Raw genomic sequence first — 16,826 nt, forward strand, 5'->3', positions numbered from 1 at the left:
CCGGAAATGCCGCTGTATGACACGGCTCTTGTCCCCGAACCTCTCCTTAAGAAGCTGAACGGCACTCTCGTAGCACGCCTCCGTCGTTGGAAGCCCGGCAATGGCAGCCGCGGCTTCATTTTCTAAGTAGTTGCGGAGGTAGTGGAACTTGTCGACTGTGCTGAGAGTAGGGTTCGTGAGGACTGCGCCGTTAAACCGCTCCCAGAACGACGTCCCTTGATACACGTCCCCATAAAAAGGCTTGATATGGTAAGCGTTGGGAGACGAGGTCTAAAGAGGGGTGACGGAGCTGTCGTTGAAGCTAGTGGCATATTGGTCACAGCCGAGGGGGCAAGCTGCAGCGAGCTGCCGACGCTAAGGTTCTCGAGCCGGCATGTAAGGCGAATCAGAGCCTCAAGCGTTTGGCCGTTGTAGTGCGCCGCCGACTCGTACTCCCTTTCCAGCTCCTCGACAGGAATGGCGTCCTCGACCTGGGCGTCGATCTTGCGAAGCTCGTGGCGGCTGGCCACGAGCTTATCTACCACCTTCCTGATGGATGTTCGTTCAGAGCAGCCGCTCTCAATGAGGGCTGTCGCCTCGGTCAGGACTTTGGTAACTTGGGCTCGCCTGGCAGCGCGTTTTGCCTTCAGCCGGTCCATCGGTAAGTGAAAAAGTCCGGCTTACTCACTCGGAAGTGGCAGTCAGGTCCGCGCGTTGTCTCCCTGGGCGCGGTTACGAGGAGGACGAAGTTTCTTTGGCGACCAATTCCAGAAGAAACTCGTCGTCGCCGTGGCTCGTTGTCCACGTCGTTGGGAGCCGCTCGTTTTCCCTTGGGGTTTCTGCACCATATGTTGCGGAGCGACCACCTCGTTGCGGTTGAGCCGCCAGGAAACCGAGCCGTGAGACCCCCGATCGAACCCCTTTAATGACGATGACAGACTAACGTCCAATGATTGTTGTTGTTGTTGGTCCAAAAAAATTGAAATTTCGTGTCAGTACTCCTTTAAGCGGGTGCATTAGCCCTTCTCACGCCCGCCTGGCCAATCCCCCACGTGGGTATGTGCCATGCCAGCGGCCAGGCAGCGCGCGCCCATCTCCCCCCGTTGCCAAGGAAGACGAGGAGATTCCTGGCCAATCCCCCACGTGGGTATGTGCCATGTCAGCGGCCAGGCAGCGCGCGCCCATCTCCCCCGTTGCCAAGGAAGACGAGGAGCGCGCGTACCCGCAGCTGTTGCTATGCGGACGGCGGCGGACGCTTCAGGCTCGCTTAAGAAGTGCATTCGCACTTAAAATGGCTCGTACCCATCAGGGGGATTGGCCAGGAAATGGGCGCTAACTGAGAGAAGAGGAAAAACTAATTTGGATTAAAAGAAGAAAAGTGAATAAATACAGAAAAAAGGTGAGTATGAACGGGAGTAAAAAGATAATAAGTAAACTGCCAGAAAATAAGGTGCGGTAGCAGATAGAGCTCACCAACTACAAAATCAGCACAAATGAATAATGATGTCTATACTGGTGTCTATACTACTTGAAAACTTCTTACTTGACAGAACTCAGGTTGTTCGGATTGGTAAATTTTCAAGTAATGCTTCTTTTATTAGGTCAGGTGTACCACAAGGGTTTATACTGAGTCCTCTGCTGTTTAACTTGTATGTTAACGACCTCGCCTATTCTGTATCGTCTTCAATATTTCAGTACGCCGATGACACGGTTATTGTTTCTTATGCTTCTCGTCATTCTGACGCCATAAAGTCGCTTCAAGTTTCTGCAATGGAAACTATGAATTGGTTTACGGCCAATTCCATTGATGTTAATACCAAAAAAACACAGCTGATTTGCTTTCACAATCCATTGAAAAAAGTTGACTTAACGCAATCTTTATTTTTACACTCAGCGGCCTGCTCTTCTTGTAGTTGTATTCCTGTAAAGTATGTGTCCACTGTGAAGTATGTAGGTTTGTATTTCGATAGCGACCTTTCTTGGAATTCCCACTTAGCTTATGTATGTAAAAAAATTCGTGCTGTATCATCTTTGTTGTACAAATTAAGAACATTTATTCCATTTTCGCTGCGAAAAGTCATTGTACATTCCCTTTGTTATAGTGTGCTTAGGTACGGTATTACAGTATATGGTCACTGTTCTTTATGTTGGATAGAGCAAGTCAATTCCATTTTGCGTTTTTTGCTGCGTACCATTGCATATGACTTGTGTATGGAGAAAGATGACAATGTATTCAAAACCTTGATGTTGCCCGATTTTACCTCTCTCCTAAATGAAACCGTTATCTTAAAACATTTTTGGATTAATACATTCAAAACGTGTTACACTCCTGCTCGGTCCCTGAGACCGAAGCAACGTTACGCAATTCCTCGTTGTTCCACAAGGTACGGGAAAAGAACACGTCGTTATTATGTGCCAGCTATATTTGCCATCTGACTTTTTTGCGCATGCTTCGAAATATAAACTGAAAAAGGCTTTAAGGCGCATGCGCTAGTGCTTTCCAGACATTTCGGGAATACTGCATGGTTATCTGTTCTTGGTTGGTACTGCGTACTGTAACATATATAATTTTTTTTAACGCTTGTCGCCCGCCAGGCTCTGCCTGACAAGCCCGTTGCGGCTTAGGTAGGCCTGATTATGTACATGACTTCTGTTTGACTAATAAATATTATTATTATTATTGGTACCCTCGAGCCAGGAGCCAAATCTTCTTCCTCTACGTTCTCCAACAAGAACGTTTGACTGCCGAGCAGAGGCCCGAAAACCGCTCGAAATCATGCGCACACACGATGCCAAACCGGCAGAACTGATTGTAAGGCTACTTGCTGCCTCCTGGGTTTCACGCAAAAAGAAAGAAGTAAACCAGTGTTAGGCGGGACCGGAACTTTTATTGCGTACATTTTGCTCACGGCGTCGGCAGACAGGCTCTTCGCCAATTCGCAAATATGCTGTATTTCGACTGCAGAGGGTGCCTTAAAGGGACACTGAAGTGAATTTGCCACACTTCTGCTTTTGTTTTAATTGCATAGACTGGCTTAAATGAGCACACTTTTATCGTTTATCCAATTAATAAACCAGTATTTAATTTATAAAACCTAAAAGAAGAAATAATACCAAGAGAAATTTGCGGAGGCCGCAACAGCAGTGACGGGCATACGAGATGCGATGTGATTAGACGATGTCCAAGATTAAAATTCAAACCGTTTTCGGGTTCGGTTCTGTGAAACGCGTGCCTGGCATCAGTGGTTATTAATTTATTTTATTTAAAATTCCTTACAGTCCCCTTTAGAGGGTATTGAGTAAGCGGGGTAAATGGTGAAGTGTTACAGATCATACAAAATTAATTCACGCGTTACAAAGCATAGCAGCACAACTAAGTGCGACAGGGTTTTGCAATATAAGTTTAAGTTAGAAGACGATAACAACAAGAAAGAAAAGGCGATTGCATAGTAAACACACGAAATCTACGCACAAGAATGACCAAGTGAGCCGAATACAATCAGGGTAGTATATGAAGGAGACATCAACCAAATATAGCCGACTTTACCGACGCGCCGCACACCCATGCGTTGCTATAATTTGCAAAACTCACTAAATAAAAATCGCCAGAGAAAACGCAGCAACTGTGCCCATACGCAGAAAAACATTTTCAGTATACAACAGTCATATTCGGGCACAATGTGACACACTGAAAAAATAAAGAAAAGACAAGAAAGCACGCGCTGTGTAACAGAGACGACAAGTTCTGTGATCTTCAAGTACCTTTTTTAAAGGTAACCAGGAGGGATACCGGACATGACAGAATAAAAAAAATCTGCAAAACAGTGGTAAGATCTTATTGCGAAAAGAGGGTAAGCAGCAACTTACGGAAATAAATATTGTCTGATACAGATGCGATGTTATCTGGAAGACTATTCCACAAACCTATGCCGCGAGGAAGAGCAGATGAGTTGAACGCGGAGGGCGCTTCGGTCGCCGACGAGCGCGGACGTGTCTTCGCAACGCTCCTGAGTTTCACGCCCGCAGTACCGTCAGAGAGCCAAATCGTACCAACTGACTTCACCAACGAGTTCTCCTCAAAGTAAGGACTCTCTTGACATAAATTTCATGTCGCTACCATTCCCGATACCAGTACTACCGCCTTCCAAAATCGCCACCACGCCGCTGTGCCGCTAGGCCTAATCTTAGGGCTAGCGCCATCGAGCCTCGGCGGACTGTCCCTGCGACACCGGCGCCCCCCGTGGTAGCCGAGGAAACCTCCTACGCAACGGCGGCTCCGTATGCACCGCAAGACAACTGCACCACTATGAACGCTGCCATCGCCCCCGGCAGCGAGGGAAATTCAAACCCTTCTCCAGTCCCCACCACCTCCCACGCACCAGCACCAAAAAATGTGCCTTGCGCTTCACTAATCCAGACGACCTCCGGCATGGAATACGCCGTTGCTGGAGAAGACATCGATCCGCAAGTCCTGAATGAACCAGGATGGAAGGAAATTCGCCAACGGGCGGCAGCCGCGACCGCAGCAGCCGCAGCATACACAGCGCCGACCAACAACAAACCCATGCGAAAGCAACACCGCAAGAAGAAAAATACCACCCCTCCAGAAGACCCGCTGCCAACGGATGATGTTAAAATCGTGCTGCGACCACAAGGAGGCCTCAACCTTACCCAAGTGAACGCAGCCCTTTTGGCCGACAGCATCTTCAAGCAGGCCAACCTCACCAACGCTCACGAAGACCAAGTCCGAATTAACCAAAGATCGAACTTCATAGTCATCAGCACACCGTCTGAAGCACGCGCCCAACAGTACTTGAATCTCCAAACCCTTCCATGGAACAACACCAGCTACGCCTTGGCCAACCATATCCCTCCGCCCAGTACAACCGTAATAGGGGCACTCTTTCAAGTACCCCCCAGCGATGATGACACCACCATTATGGACAGTATCGTCCAGTACAATCCTACCATCACTGTCCTTGAGGCAAAACGAATCCGTGGCACAGGAATCGTTCAAGTGCTCTTTCTCGGCCCATTAATCCCCTTCTGGGTCCGCTACCGTGCCGTCATCCTCCGGTGTTACCCTTTCAAGCGGAAGTCGGAGGCCTGCTTGGCCTGCTGGAAGCCAGGCCACAGGCGTGACGTATGTCCCAACCCTTCCCCACAACCTCACTGCACCACTTGCGGAGCTCCAGGCCCCACACCCGACCATCCCTGCAAACCCAAGTGCATCCTCTGCGGCGACGCCCACGTCACCGGAGCGGCTGGATGCCCCAAACGGTTCCAGCCACGCCGCAAGACCCCCGCCACAAACCAGCAGACCACCACTACTCTACCACCTGGGAATCCCAGCACTGCAGCCTATCCACCCCTCAAGCCCATCCACAACAAGTCCTACAGCCAGGCTGCCCAGAGCTCGGTAAGTGCCCAGGGCCTGCTCTCTCCCCCACCCTCTCCACAATCCACAACACAACAATGGCAAGATGAGATGGCGGCACTCCGCCGAGAAATGCAAACGCTCCGCCACACAATCACCTTACTACGCCAGGAAAACGAACGCCTCACACGCGAAAACGCCCAACTCAAACAGCAAGTCTCCCTCAACAATCCGCAGCCCCCCGCTCTCAATGACTCGTCGCAATCTCCCCCCCTCAAAAGACGGGCATCCGCTCCAACTAAAACACCACCGGCCCCGATAACGCATGACGCGATTACGTCCCTACGCGCAGAAGTAGAGTCCGCTTTTACCGCCCTAAAAAATCAGACCGCGGAACAAATCAAAGCCATCCAAGTCACTGTGCACGACCTCCACCAAGAATTGCTAAACTGGATGCAGGCAGCCATTCTGCAGCCCGTCCCACCTCCCTCAGCTCATACCCCACTAGATGCTCCAATAGAACATGGCGAAGAATTCTAAGCCGCAAATTATATGGCAATGGAATTGCAGAGGGTACAGAACCAAACGCTCTAACCTCCAGGCATTCCTCACCACACTCGACAAAACACCCCTCCTCATAGCGCTACAAGAAACACACACGCCAACCAAACATCTCAATTACAGAGCACATCAGGATACTCGATTCCCCCAACTAAGCACTCTCGTACACAGGAATACAGCCACCCAACAACACAGGCTCAACTCTGACATCCCTCATGTATTCATTACTCTTTTACCCCCCAAACCAACTAGCACCTACCTACACGTCTTGAATGTCTACAGCCCACCCAAATCCACCTATACTAATTTCAAAGCGCTATTCCAACAAGCCATACACCATTCCAAAGCCCAGCCACTACTCATTCTGGGCGACTTCAACGCACCACATATAGCATGGGGATACACACGCACCACCCGAAAGGGTAGAATACTATGGGAAGTTATACAGGAACTCCAACTCACAATTCATAACGACCCTCAACAGCCCACCAGATTAGGCAATAGCGTGCAAAAGGACACAGCTCCCGACCTAACCATAACGAAAAACATATCCAACGCCAAATGGAACCCACTTCCACAATCCCTAGGAAGTGACCACTTCATCACTCAAACACAAATTATCTGCAGCACTCATATATGCCCCCCACGAAAACAACACACCCTTACCAACTGGGACCAATTCCGAACCAACAGTCTAGACATCCCGCCCCCTAACACAGAAAGTGAGCTCGAAACATGGATAACATCTATCCTACACGCCAAAGAACAGAGTACCTTTCTCATCAACCCCAAAATCCCCACCCCATACGTTGACCCTCACATTACTCACCTATGGGAAGCTTATTGCAGCATCGAAAAACGATGGCGTAAGCACAAACACAAAAGAGCACTCAAACTCAAACTAGCACACCTACGAACACAAATAGAACAGCATGCCCAAACTCTCGCGCGATCGAATTGGAACTCCCTCTGCGACGACCTCAAAGGACAGCTCTCAACCAGAAAGGCATGGCAGATACTTCGTAGCCTCATAGACCCCAATAACACCAAACAACAATCACAACACCGCACAACCCAATTAATCCATTCGCTCCAAACACCCCCGGAAGAAACCATAAAAAAACTGAAGGACTTGTACATCCCCCAACCGCTACCCGCAAATCCCACTTCAACTTGCTACATGTGAGCACCAAATGCAGCCCTCGATTCCACTATAACTGTAGAGGAAGTGAAATCGGCCATATCAACCCTACGCCGGCACACAGCCCCGGGCCACGATAAAGTAACAAATACGATACTTAGACACCTCAATGACGATCTCATCACGCAGCTTACCGATTACTACAACCAACACTGGACGTCAGACACCCTTCCAGCAGCCTGGAAACACTCGGACATCACGCTAATACCTAAACCGGGTAAACCATCCTCTATACACAACCTCCGCCCCATATCTTTGACCTCCTGCATTGGAAAATTGCTAGAGCACGTCATCTACAACCGTATTTCCCACTATCTAGAATCTAACAACCTATATCCTCTCAATATGTTAGGCTTCCGCCCCGCCCTCTCCACACAGGATGCCCTTTTACAACTCCACCACGACTTAATAAAACACCCACATGCCAAAGATAACTCTGCGGTACTTTCACTTGACCTGCAAAAGGCTTTTGACCACTTATCACATGAGGCAATCCTCGCAGCCATCAGCAACCTCGGACTGGGAACCCGATTTTATATCTATATCCACAACTTCCTTTGCCAACGCACAGCCACTATCAAACTCGGCCCCATACAATCCATGCCTTTCCAAATGCCTAATCGCGGGTCTCCCCAAGGGGAAGTTCTCTCACCCCTACTTTTTAATATTACTCTCATTCTACTCGCTCACCAACTCCTCAATATCACCGCACTTCGCAGCACCATTTACGCAGATGATATCACCCTATGGGTGACACGTGGCAGTGATAACCAGATAGAAGACACCTTACAAGCTGGGCTTGACCACGTCCTCACACACATCACCCCTCTTGGCCTAACATGCTCGCCCACCAAATCTGCCCTACTTATCATGACACCTCCCAAAACCCGCCCTTCCCCCCAACCGTCAATACGACTATTTGCGAATGAAAACCCCATCCCCCACACTCACGAGCTAAGAATCTTGGGGCTTACTATCACACACAACAGATCTACACTCCCCACACTCAAGTACATTAAGAAATACACAGCCCAAACTATCCACCTCATTAAACGGGTCGCCAACCGCCATCATGGCTTAACAGAACTGGAACAACTACGTTTATTACACAGCTTTATGATCAGCCGCATACTCTACCACCTCCCCTACATGCATATCACAAACACTCAAACAAACGCCCTGGATGCCATGATCCGCAAAGCATATCGCGCGGCCTTGCTCCTTCCTCCCGGGGCTCCTACCAATCGCCTTATGTCACTAGGCATCCATAACACCATCCCTGAAATCCTTGAGGCCCACCGGACAGCCCAACTCGCCAGACTCTCCACCACACCCACGGGCCATTACATACTCCAAATCACAGGTCATACACCCCTCACAACATCCACTACCCCCCAACCTATTCCACGCAACATCCGAGCTCTCATCCGCATCAAACCGCTTCCCCGTCACATGCACCCCATATTCCATTCCAACCGCCGAGCAGCTCGTGCAAGTCATCATGCAAAACTCCACCCCCCTGACAAACACACCCTATACGTAGATGCAGCCAAATACCCACATAAACCGGCCTATGCCCTCGCGGTTACCGGACCTGACATCAATGTCCCGACACACACTGCCACCATCTCCACCTCATGTGCAACTACGGCGGAGGAAGCGGCCATTGCCCTTGCGCTCTCCCAGAGCCCCACCCCAATCACCGTCCTATCAGACTCGCAGCAGGCCATCCGGCACTTCTCCAAAGGCTTTATATCCCCCGTAACCCTCAAAATTCTTCTCCAAAGCCCCCCGACCGACCCCGTGCAACTGGTGTGGACCCCGGCCCACACCGGCATAGGTGCTAACGAGGCAGCGAATGCACACGCTCGAGCTCTTACTTCCCGGGCCGCTGTTTCTCGTACACCTATACACGGGCCTCCCGAGACCGAGACCTCCGAGTCTCTCCTCAGTTTCAGGGAAATTACCCTTCATTACCGCCTCCTCCGCCGTACTCTCCCACCCCCCCATCCACACCTATCCCCCGAGGCTGCCCACATGTGGCGGATACTCCAAACGCACACGTTCCCTCATCGTACTCAACTAATACATACACATCCACATCAATTCCACACACCCCACTGCCCCAAGTGCGGTCAGCTGGATACTCTGTATCACTCTCTTTGCGAATGTCCTGCTGACCCATATTCCCCACTCCCCTCCTCATTCCACTGGGAGCAGGCCCTAGGAAGCTCCGAGGAGTCCAGCCAAGTGCTGGTCACCTGCCGAGCTCTGGCGGTCGCGGCGGACCTCTGGTCCTCCGCCACGCCCCCTCGCTAACCCGGTTTTCTTTTCTTTTAATAAAGTTTGTTCTCTCTCTCTCTGAGTTGAACGCAGCCCCGTATAATCGCATGAAACTGAAGTGATTATGCAATTTACGTGAAGTAATGGAAGGAACATCAAGGTGAAGCAGGAACGGTCTGTTGCTGTACACGTATTTGTGAAAGAGGCAAAGAAGGGAAATGTCGCGGCCAGTATACTCAGGGGTTGAAGCCAAAGGTTGTGCCTTAATTTGCGTTATGCTGCTGTGATAGTCATGATTGCGTGAAATGAAATGGACCGCCCTGTCCTGAATCGCTTCAAGCATATAACTAAGTAGTTGTGTTAAAGGGACCAGATAGGAGCGGAAAATTCAAGCTGTGGGTGGACAAAGGTTTGATAGGCTAGATGATGGGCATGAGCGGGACAGCTATGTAAATTACGGCGTAGATATCCCAAAGACTTGGAAGCTTTCGCGTTAATGGTGGGAATTTGGTGAGACCACGAGAGAGTGGGTGTGAAATACACTCCCAGGTACTATTAGGCACAACCTTTCGCTGCAACCCTGAGTACTCGCCGCGACATTTTCCTTCTTTGCCTCTTTCACAAATACGTGTGCAGCAACATAATCGACTCCAAGTGTCGATTATGTGTTCAAGAAGTTTGCAGCAGATACAAGTAAGAGAAACTGGACCGTAACTTTCGGGTGAATGCTTATTGCCGGCTTTAAACACAGGAAGATGCCTGTGACAGTGGGGAATTATTGATAGTGTAGCGGAAGACGTAAACGTTTTGCTTGCGCGTAAAGGAGATTTTTTACATTTTTTCGTGTTCAGGGACATTAAACATTTGTTACATCAGTCATTAATGCGGTGAAGGTCGCATTGCAGAGTTAAGTGGCCGCCGGGGGATGGTATAGGACGATATATTATGCAATCATCTGCGAAACTTCGCATGCAGGATGAAATGTTAGTTGGTAGATCATTTATATAGAATAACAACAATAGGGGGGAGAGGGCGCACCCTTGTGGTACGCCAGAGGTTACGTGGGAAAGATGGGAAGGGGAATTGTTAATTACAGTAAACTGCTAAGTGAAAGAAAGTTACGAAGCCAAGATAGGGTTGGAGAGTCTGATCGGAGGACAGACAATTTAGAAATCAGATGGCGATGGGCTACACGATCGAAAGCTTTGGAAAAATCAAGAAAGATACAGTCATTCTGAAGGTTACTGTTCATGTTGTAATGCAGCTCAGTCGTTAGTTCTAGCAGCTGTGTTTCGCAAGAAACCCTTTCCTGAATCCATGTTGGTTGTGAAAGAAGAAATTACATATTTGATTCTAAGTGTCGGAAAACATGCGAAGCGATTATGTGTTGCAGACGTTTGCAGCAGATACAAGTAAGAGAAATCGGACGGTAACTTTCGGGTGAATGCTTATTGCCGGCGTTAAACACAGGCGCTATTTTCCCAATTTTCCAGAGAGAGGGGAGTTGACCTGTCGCTAAAGATTTCCTGAAAAGGTGACACAAAATTTTAACAGAAACGGAGACGGTGTTTTTAAGAATTTTAGAATTGATCTTGTCAATGCCGGCTGAAGTGGATAGCTTGAGGTTAGTTATAACTAGAAGAGCAATACCGTCGGCAGTTATTTCTATCGGTTCCATATATGCGATGTCAATCAAGTTCGGGAACATATGGTACGTCGGAATGGCCTTCCAGGGTGAAAACAGATGAAAAAAAAATGCGTTAAATTTTGATGTGCAACGACTATCTGAAAGGGGAACATGAGGGGAACATGGTCGTCATCTAGCAAGGATATTTGCCTGCCCTAAGCAGAACTAGTATTAAACCAGGAGTATAAAACATCGGTGTATTAGTCCTTTTTGGTATACGTCATCACCCCGCTACAAAGGGGAAACCAATAGCAGTCATAATCATCATCATCACTCACTGAGCACACTAGAGATGGCGCGGCGAATTTACCAAGCGTTCCCCGCGCGGAAGTGCCTGCTCGCCACTGCAGAAGCGGCGGCGGCACAGCTTTGTCGACTGCTTTAGCGACGGTTATTTTGGACCTGCTTCGGTGCAGGTTCGCGTCCATTGCGCGGTGCCTTCGGACGGCTTGATTAACTTGTTCGACAGCACAAGGGTAACCCGCACCCGGGGTAACCCGCACCCGACGGAATTTAGTGGTCGCACGGCAAACATACGTTAAGGATTGGTTTGAAGGGCGGGAAAACAAAATGTAGAGACCACAAACAGACATCAGGCCGCTAGAGAAACGCCACCTTTTGCGCACGGCTTGTCACGAATGGGTTCCGTTTTCTGAATTGGTGAATACCAATTCAGTTGTGTTGTAACAACTATTATAAAAGGCGAAAGGAGCTACTGGTTCTGATAAATAGGCATTATAAATGTGCCCTCATCTCTCTCGCAATGCTCAAACTAACTAAACTAACTAGTTTAAATCGGTATAAATGGGAATCACTAAGCTCACATGCCGAATCGTTTCGGTGTCTGCGATTGTGTCGCGCAGTGGTGTAGCCCCAAGCTACCACATGGATGGCTAGGTTCCGCTGTCTCACCCCTCCAGGCCGGGCCACAGGCCGGGCTACAGCGGCGTCGTCCGCCGCTGTAGCCCGGCCGTGCTGCCTTCGGGACGCCGCTCGTGCGAATTCTGCAGGTAACGGCTGGCAGAATCTCTGGTTTCACTGTTTGTAGAGCCACGTGTGTGAATTCAGGTGACGTCGCATGGACAATTGTTGTGGGTGTCGTTTAAAGCTTTGCTTTCCAACCACTTTCACAGTGTGCGTGGGAGCCAATTCATTTTTTTTTTTTTGTGGTCGGTGCCGGAAAAAGGTAGGGGAATGTTAGGAGCTACTTCAAGGAAGCTGTGATCGCTAAACCACCCATGTGAAGCACGGTACCTACTCTTTCAGGAACTGCCGTAAGAATTAGGTCGAGGATGTTAGAACCACGTACGCGTGGGTTGATTCACTAATTGAAATAAGTTAAAATCTAAATTCTGTGAAATTGCGGCAATGGGAACACAATTGGATCCAATGTGTTTCGGGAAAGTTAAAGTACCCGAAAGTGTAAATGGCGTCGGTGAGACATAACTTGCTGGACTGCGCAGGTCGTCTACGAATGAGTGGCTACAATCAGGGGCCGGTAGCAATTGCCGATAAGTAAGGTGGTGAACTAAGAAACACAGGCTACCTTCTAAATCAGAGTGGACATTGATAGCGTATAATTGCGCAGTCTTATTGCAAGAAGTACACCTCGGCCACGCCTATTTTTTTACGGCCATTTCGATATATGTGGACGGTGTTACGATCGGGAAAAATTTCATTATCGGTGTTATCAGGGTGAAATTACGTTTCAGTAAGGGCAAGAATGTCGCAGTTGCTGTCATCTAAAAACGAACAGACCAAATCCCGTTTCGGCATTAGGCTACGGATATTAGCAGACGATGGCGATCATGTTGGAATGGTATGAAGTGAAGTCGCATTGGTATCTTGCATGAGACTTGCACATTGGGATCTTGTTCGACTCTAGCTATCTGCTTGATAGCACAACTGAGTCAGTGTTGATGTCATAGACGTAGGTTTTTTATCAACGTTGAACCGGTCAACTGATACTTTCAAAGGCTCGCTTGGGTTTTGGCAAAGCGCACCAATTTGCGCCGGGCCTATCGCGTCGCCGGCGAAAAATCTTCGCCGATTGAAAACGTCCTCCCTTTTAGTGTTCATGCAGAGGACAAAATCTGCTGTTTATCTTTGAAGTATGTTAGTTTTGCGAGCTGTTTTTTCCCCCTCAGTGAACTGGCCAAGCCTGTGAACACGTTCAAACTGTGAACTAGTTGTCGTTATTTCGAGTCTTTCACAGCAAAAGTTAATTATTTTCTGCTATTGACCCGCACTGCAACTTCCGTTTTCCACGCGGCATCAACAAGCGGTGTGAAGGAGTGTTGCACCGACTACGACTGAATGTAGCATTTACTCGGTGTTTTAACTTCAAGATAGGTTGGGACGATTCCCCTCTAGCTGTGCCGGACTTGCGCTGTGCGGGAGACTGTCGATCACTTGCTGTGCGTCTGCTCTCGATTCGCTGCTGCGCGGAAAACTGCAGCGACCTCCCTCTCGTGTACGCCATGGAGGCAGTCTGGAACTTCGTCATTTGGAACTTCGTCATTGGAACTTCGTCTGGAACTTCGGCAGTCAGAACTTCGGCTCTGGGCCAATACTGCTGACAGTACCTTAGGTACAAAAGTTCTACTCCAGTTCCTACGAGACACTGAACTAGACAAATTTCTCTAGATCGCAGACAGAGCGAGTGTGTCGCGATATCTACACTTTCGCACTCTGGCGTTATCTATTTATTTTTTAAGTGCGAATGCACTTTATAAGCGACCCCAAACCATCCACCGCCGGCGGCGGCGGCGGCGTCGGCATCCGCAGTGCTCCTCTATATTTAAAAAAGAAACAGCATCCGGCGCCAGGTTTCGATCCGAGGACTTTGCGGCCGCAGCGCGACGCGCTACCGACTAAGCCACGGACGCTTTTTTTTTTTTTTCTTTATTGCCTGCTTGGCAACAACACAACACGCACTGTTCAGTACACAAATTACTAGCTCCAGCCACAAATCGGCTGAAGGGAGTGGCTTAAAACATCTTAAATTGCGCTAGAACATCCAGAATGGGTAACCACTCAGGCTCTTCCGGCATCACTCGATAAACTTCTCTTATATAAGCAACGCTTTCAATGAAGTACTCCCGCACTGTGCGAGCGTCGTCTTCGGCATTTTGAACCGCCATGCGAGTTTTCCGCATAGAATGCAGACTAAGTGCCATGAACATATCATAGGGCACGCCTCCATCGTTGTTTACGGGCAAAAAGCGAATGCCATAAGGCGTTAATGGTAAGTCTTTTTTCAGGGTTCGTTGGAGGATGTTCCAGTGAAACACCGCATCCCAACAGTCCAGAAAGATGTGCTCAATTGTTTCCAGCTTTTGGCATAGTCTACAGTTAAGTGTCCATGGGTGTACATATAGTCCTTTTTCCTGCAGCCAGGGTTTTACTGGAAGCGTGCCGCTATGAAGTTTAAAGAAGAAAGATTTAACAGATGAACGTACTGGCATTCGTTTCACTCTTTTTAGAACATCTTTTCCTGAACCCACTGCATATAACTGACGATAAACCGGAACAGGCAGACACACATCAATCATATCTTTGTACAAACGTTTTCGCGGTACACTACTCAAATAATCCGAGGAAAACCTAACCCTTAAAATCTTAAAAGCATCCACAACTTCCCGCAAGAACCCACGCACACGTACACATCGCATTTCAGAAGTTGAAACAACATAGTCTGGAATGACATCACGTAGTCGGGCTTGTACCACAGTACGTAGAAAGCAATCTCTCTGATCTCTCAGAAACATAAACCTAGAAACTATTTGCCGGATAAACAAATGTGCCAGTCCCAATCCACCATTTTTCACCGAGCGAAACAAATTAGTTCGACTCATGCGCTCCCAACTTGAGCCCCACAAAAACACCGCAAACACTCTGTGCAGCTTTTGTATGTTCCTTCTTGCCATACAAATCGCCTGTAGGACGTACCATACCTTGGCAACAGCAAATACATTACATACTGATGCACGGGCAAACATTGACAGATCCCTTCCCCCCCCATTGTGTTAATTTCTCTCTAACTCTATCAGTTTCTCCGTCCCAGTACTCTGTAGCATCCTGGTAGTTTTCAAGGGGGATGCCCAGATACCTGGTCGGAGTTGTCGTCCAAGGCATGTTCTCGAAAAAAACTGGCTTACTTTGCCAGTCACCATGCCAAAATCCTATGCACTTGTTCCAGTTAACTGCACTGGCAGACAACTCGCAAAATCGCTTTAGATCGCTCACCACCTCCCTCACACTTTTCCTATCACTACAAAAAACAGCGATGTCATCGGCATATGACAAAATTTTAACTTCACTGCAGTGCAAACGGAATCCGTGTATATTTTCATTTTGAAGAATCTTTAAACAAAAGGGTTCAAGATAAATCGCAAACAACAAGGGACTCAAGGGGCACCCCTGCTTCACCGACGACAGTATATCAAAACTTCGTCCCACTTTTTTGTTTACAATAACACGAGCTGAGCACTGAGTGTACGACATCTTTACACTTTCGAGGATGACGCATCCTACGTTAACGTGTTCTAACACTGAGAAAAGAATGTTATGCGCAACATGGTCAAAGGCCTTCTGCAAATCAATTTGGATCATCGCCACGTGGCCCCCTAGAGCGTCGCAACACTCTAATACACTTCTTGCGACATGAATATTGGTAAAAATAGATCGTCCCTGAATTCCACATGTTTGATGGGTTCCAACAATTGTTTTTATTACTCCTTGCAATCTTCTAGCCAAAACCTTCATGAAAATTTTGTAATCAACATTCGTTAAGCTGATTGGCCGATACGACTCTACCGCCAACAGCTTTTCAGGATCATCAGTTTTAGGAATTAACACAATATGACTATTCCGGAACGAAGGCGGTGTTCTCTTGGATTCATACGCTTCCGTTATGACCCTGTACAAAATTAATGCTATATATTCTTTGAAGAACTTGTAAAACTCGGTTCCCAATCCATCTGGCCCCGGTGACTTCCCTATGGATAATTCGTCGATGGCGTTATTTATCTCCTGCAAACTGATCGGCGCCTCCATGCTTGCTCTTTCATCATCACTTAACTTTGGCATTGACGGCAAGAAAGTTAGCTCGTAATCTTTACTGCCTTGCTTTTCAGTTCCCAGCAGTTCCTTATAATGTTCAAAAAACGCGCGCTCCACGACTTCAGGGTCCCTAGAAACCACATTATTGTATCGAATAGCTTTAATCTCATTCTTTAGCGCATAACCCTTTTCGTCACTCAGGGAACGTTTGGTTGGCGTTTCGCCCAACCAGAGTCGCTCTGCGCGTGCGCGCACTATGGCACCCCTGTACTTCTCGATGTCAATGACCTCCAACTTATTTTTAACTTCTCTTATTTCTTTTGTAAAAGTTCCAGGCTGTTGAGCCTCAATGCCTAGCAAGAAGTGCAATTGGCTTTGTAGTTGTGTTTCCTCCTCCTTTTCTTTATGGCCTATGACGGACGATCTTTCTATTGCACTTATCTTAACGTCACTTTTTAGCTGTTCCCAGACGGTGATAAGTGACCCACTTTCTGTTCCGATTGCCTCCTCTAATCTTTTCTTTACACCAGTTGTGAATGGTTCATCATTCAGTAGTTTTACATTGAATTTCCAGGTATCCCAGCTAAAGCGAGTTTTCCTTTGCTTCTGACCTATTGTAAACGTCACCATGCTGTGGTCGCTGAAGGACAGCGGTTTCACGTTGTAGGCCTCGC

This window comes from Haemaphysalis longicornis, unplaced genomic scaffold (genome assembly GCF_048455015.1).
Source record: "Haemaphysalis longicornis isolate Haplotype H1 unplaced genomic scaffold, Haemaphysalis longicornis Haplotype H1 scaffold_14, whole genome shotgun sequence".
Classification (NCBI taxonomy): Eukaryota; Metazoa; Arthropoda; class Arachnida; order Ixodida; family Ixodidae; genus Haemaphysalis; species Haemaphysalis longicornis.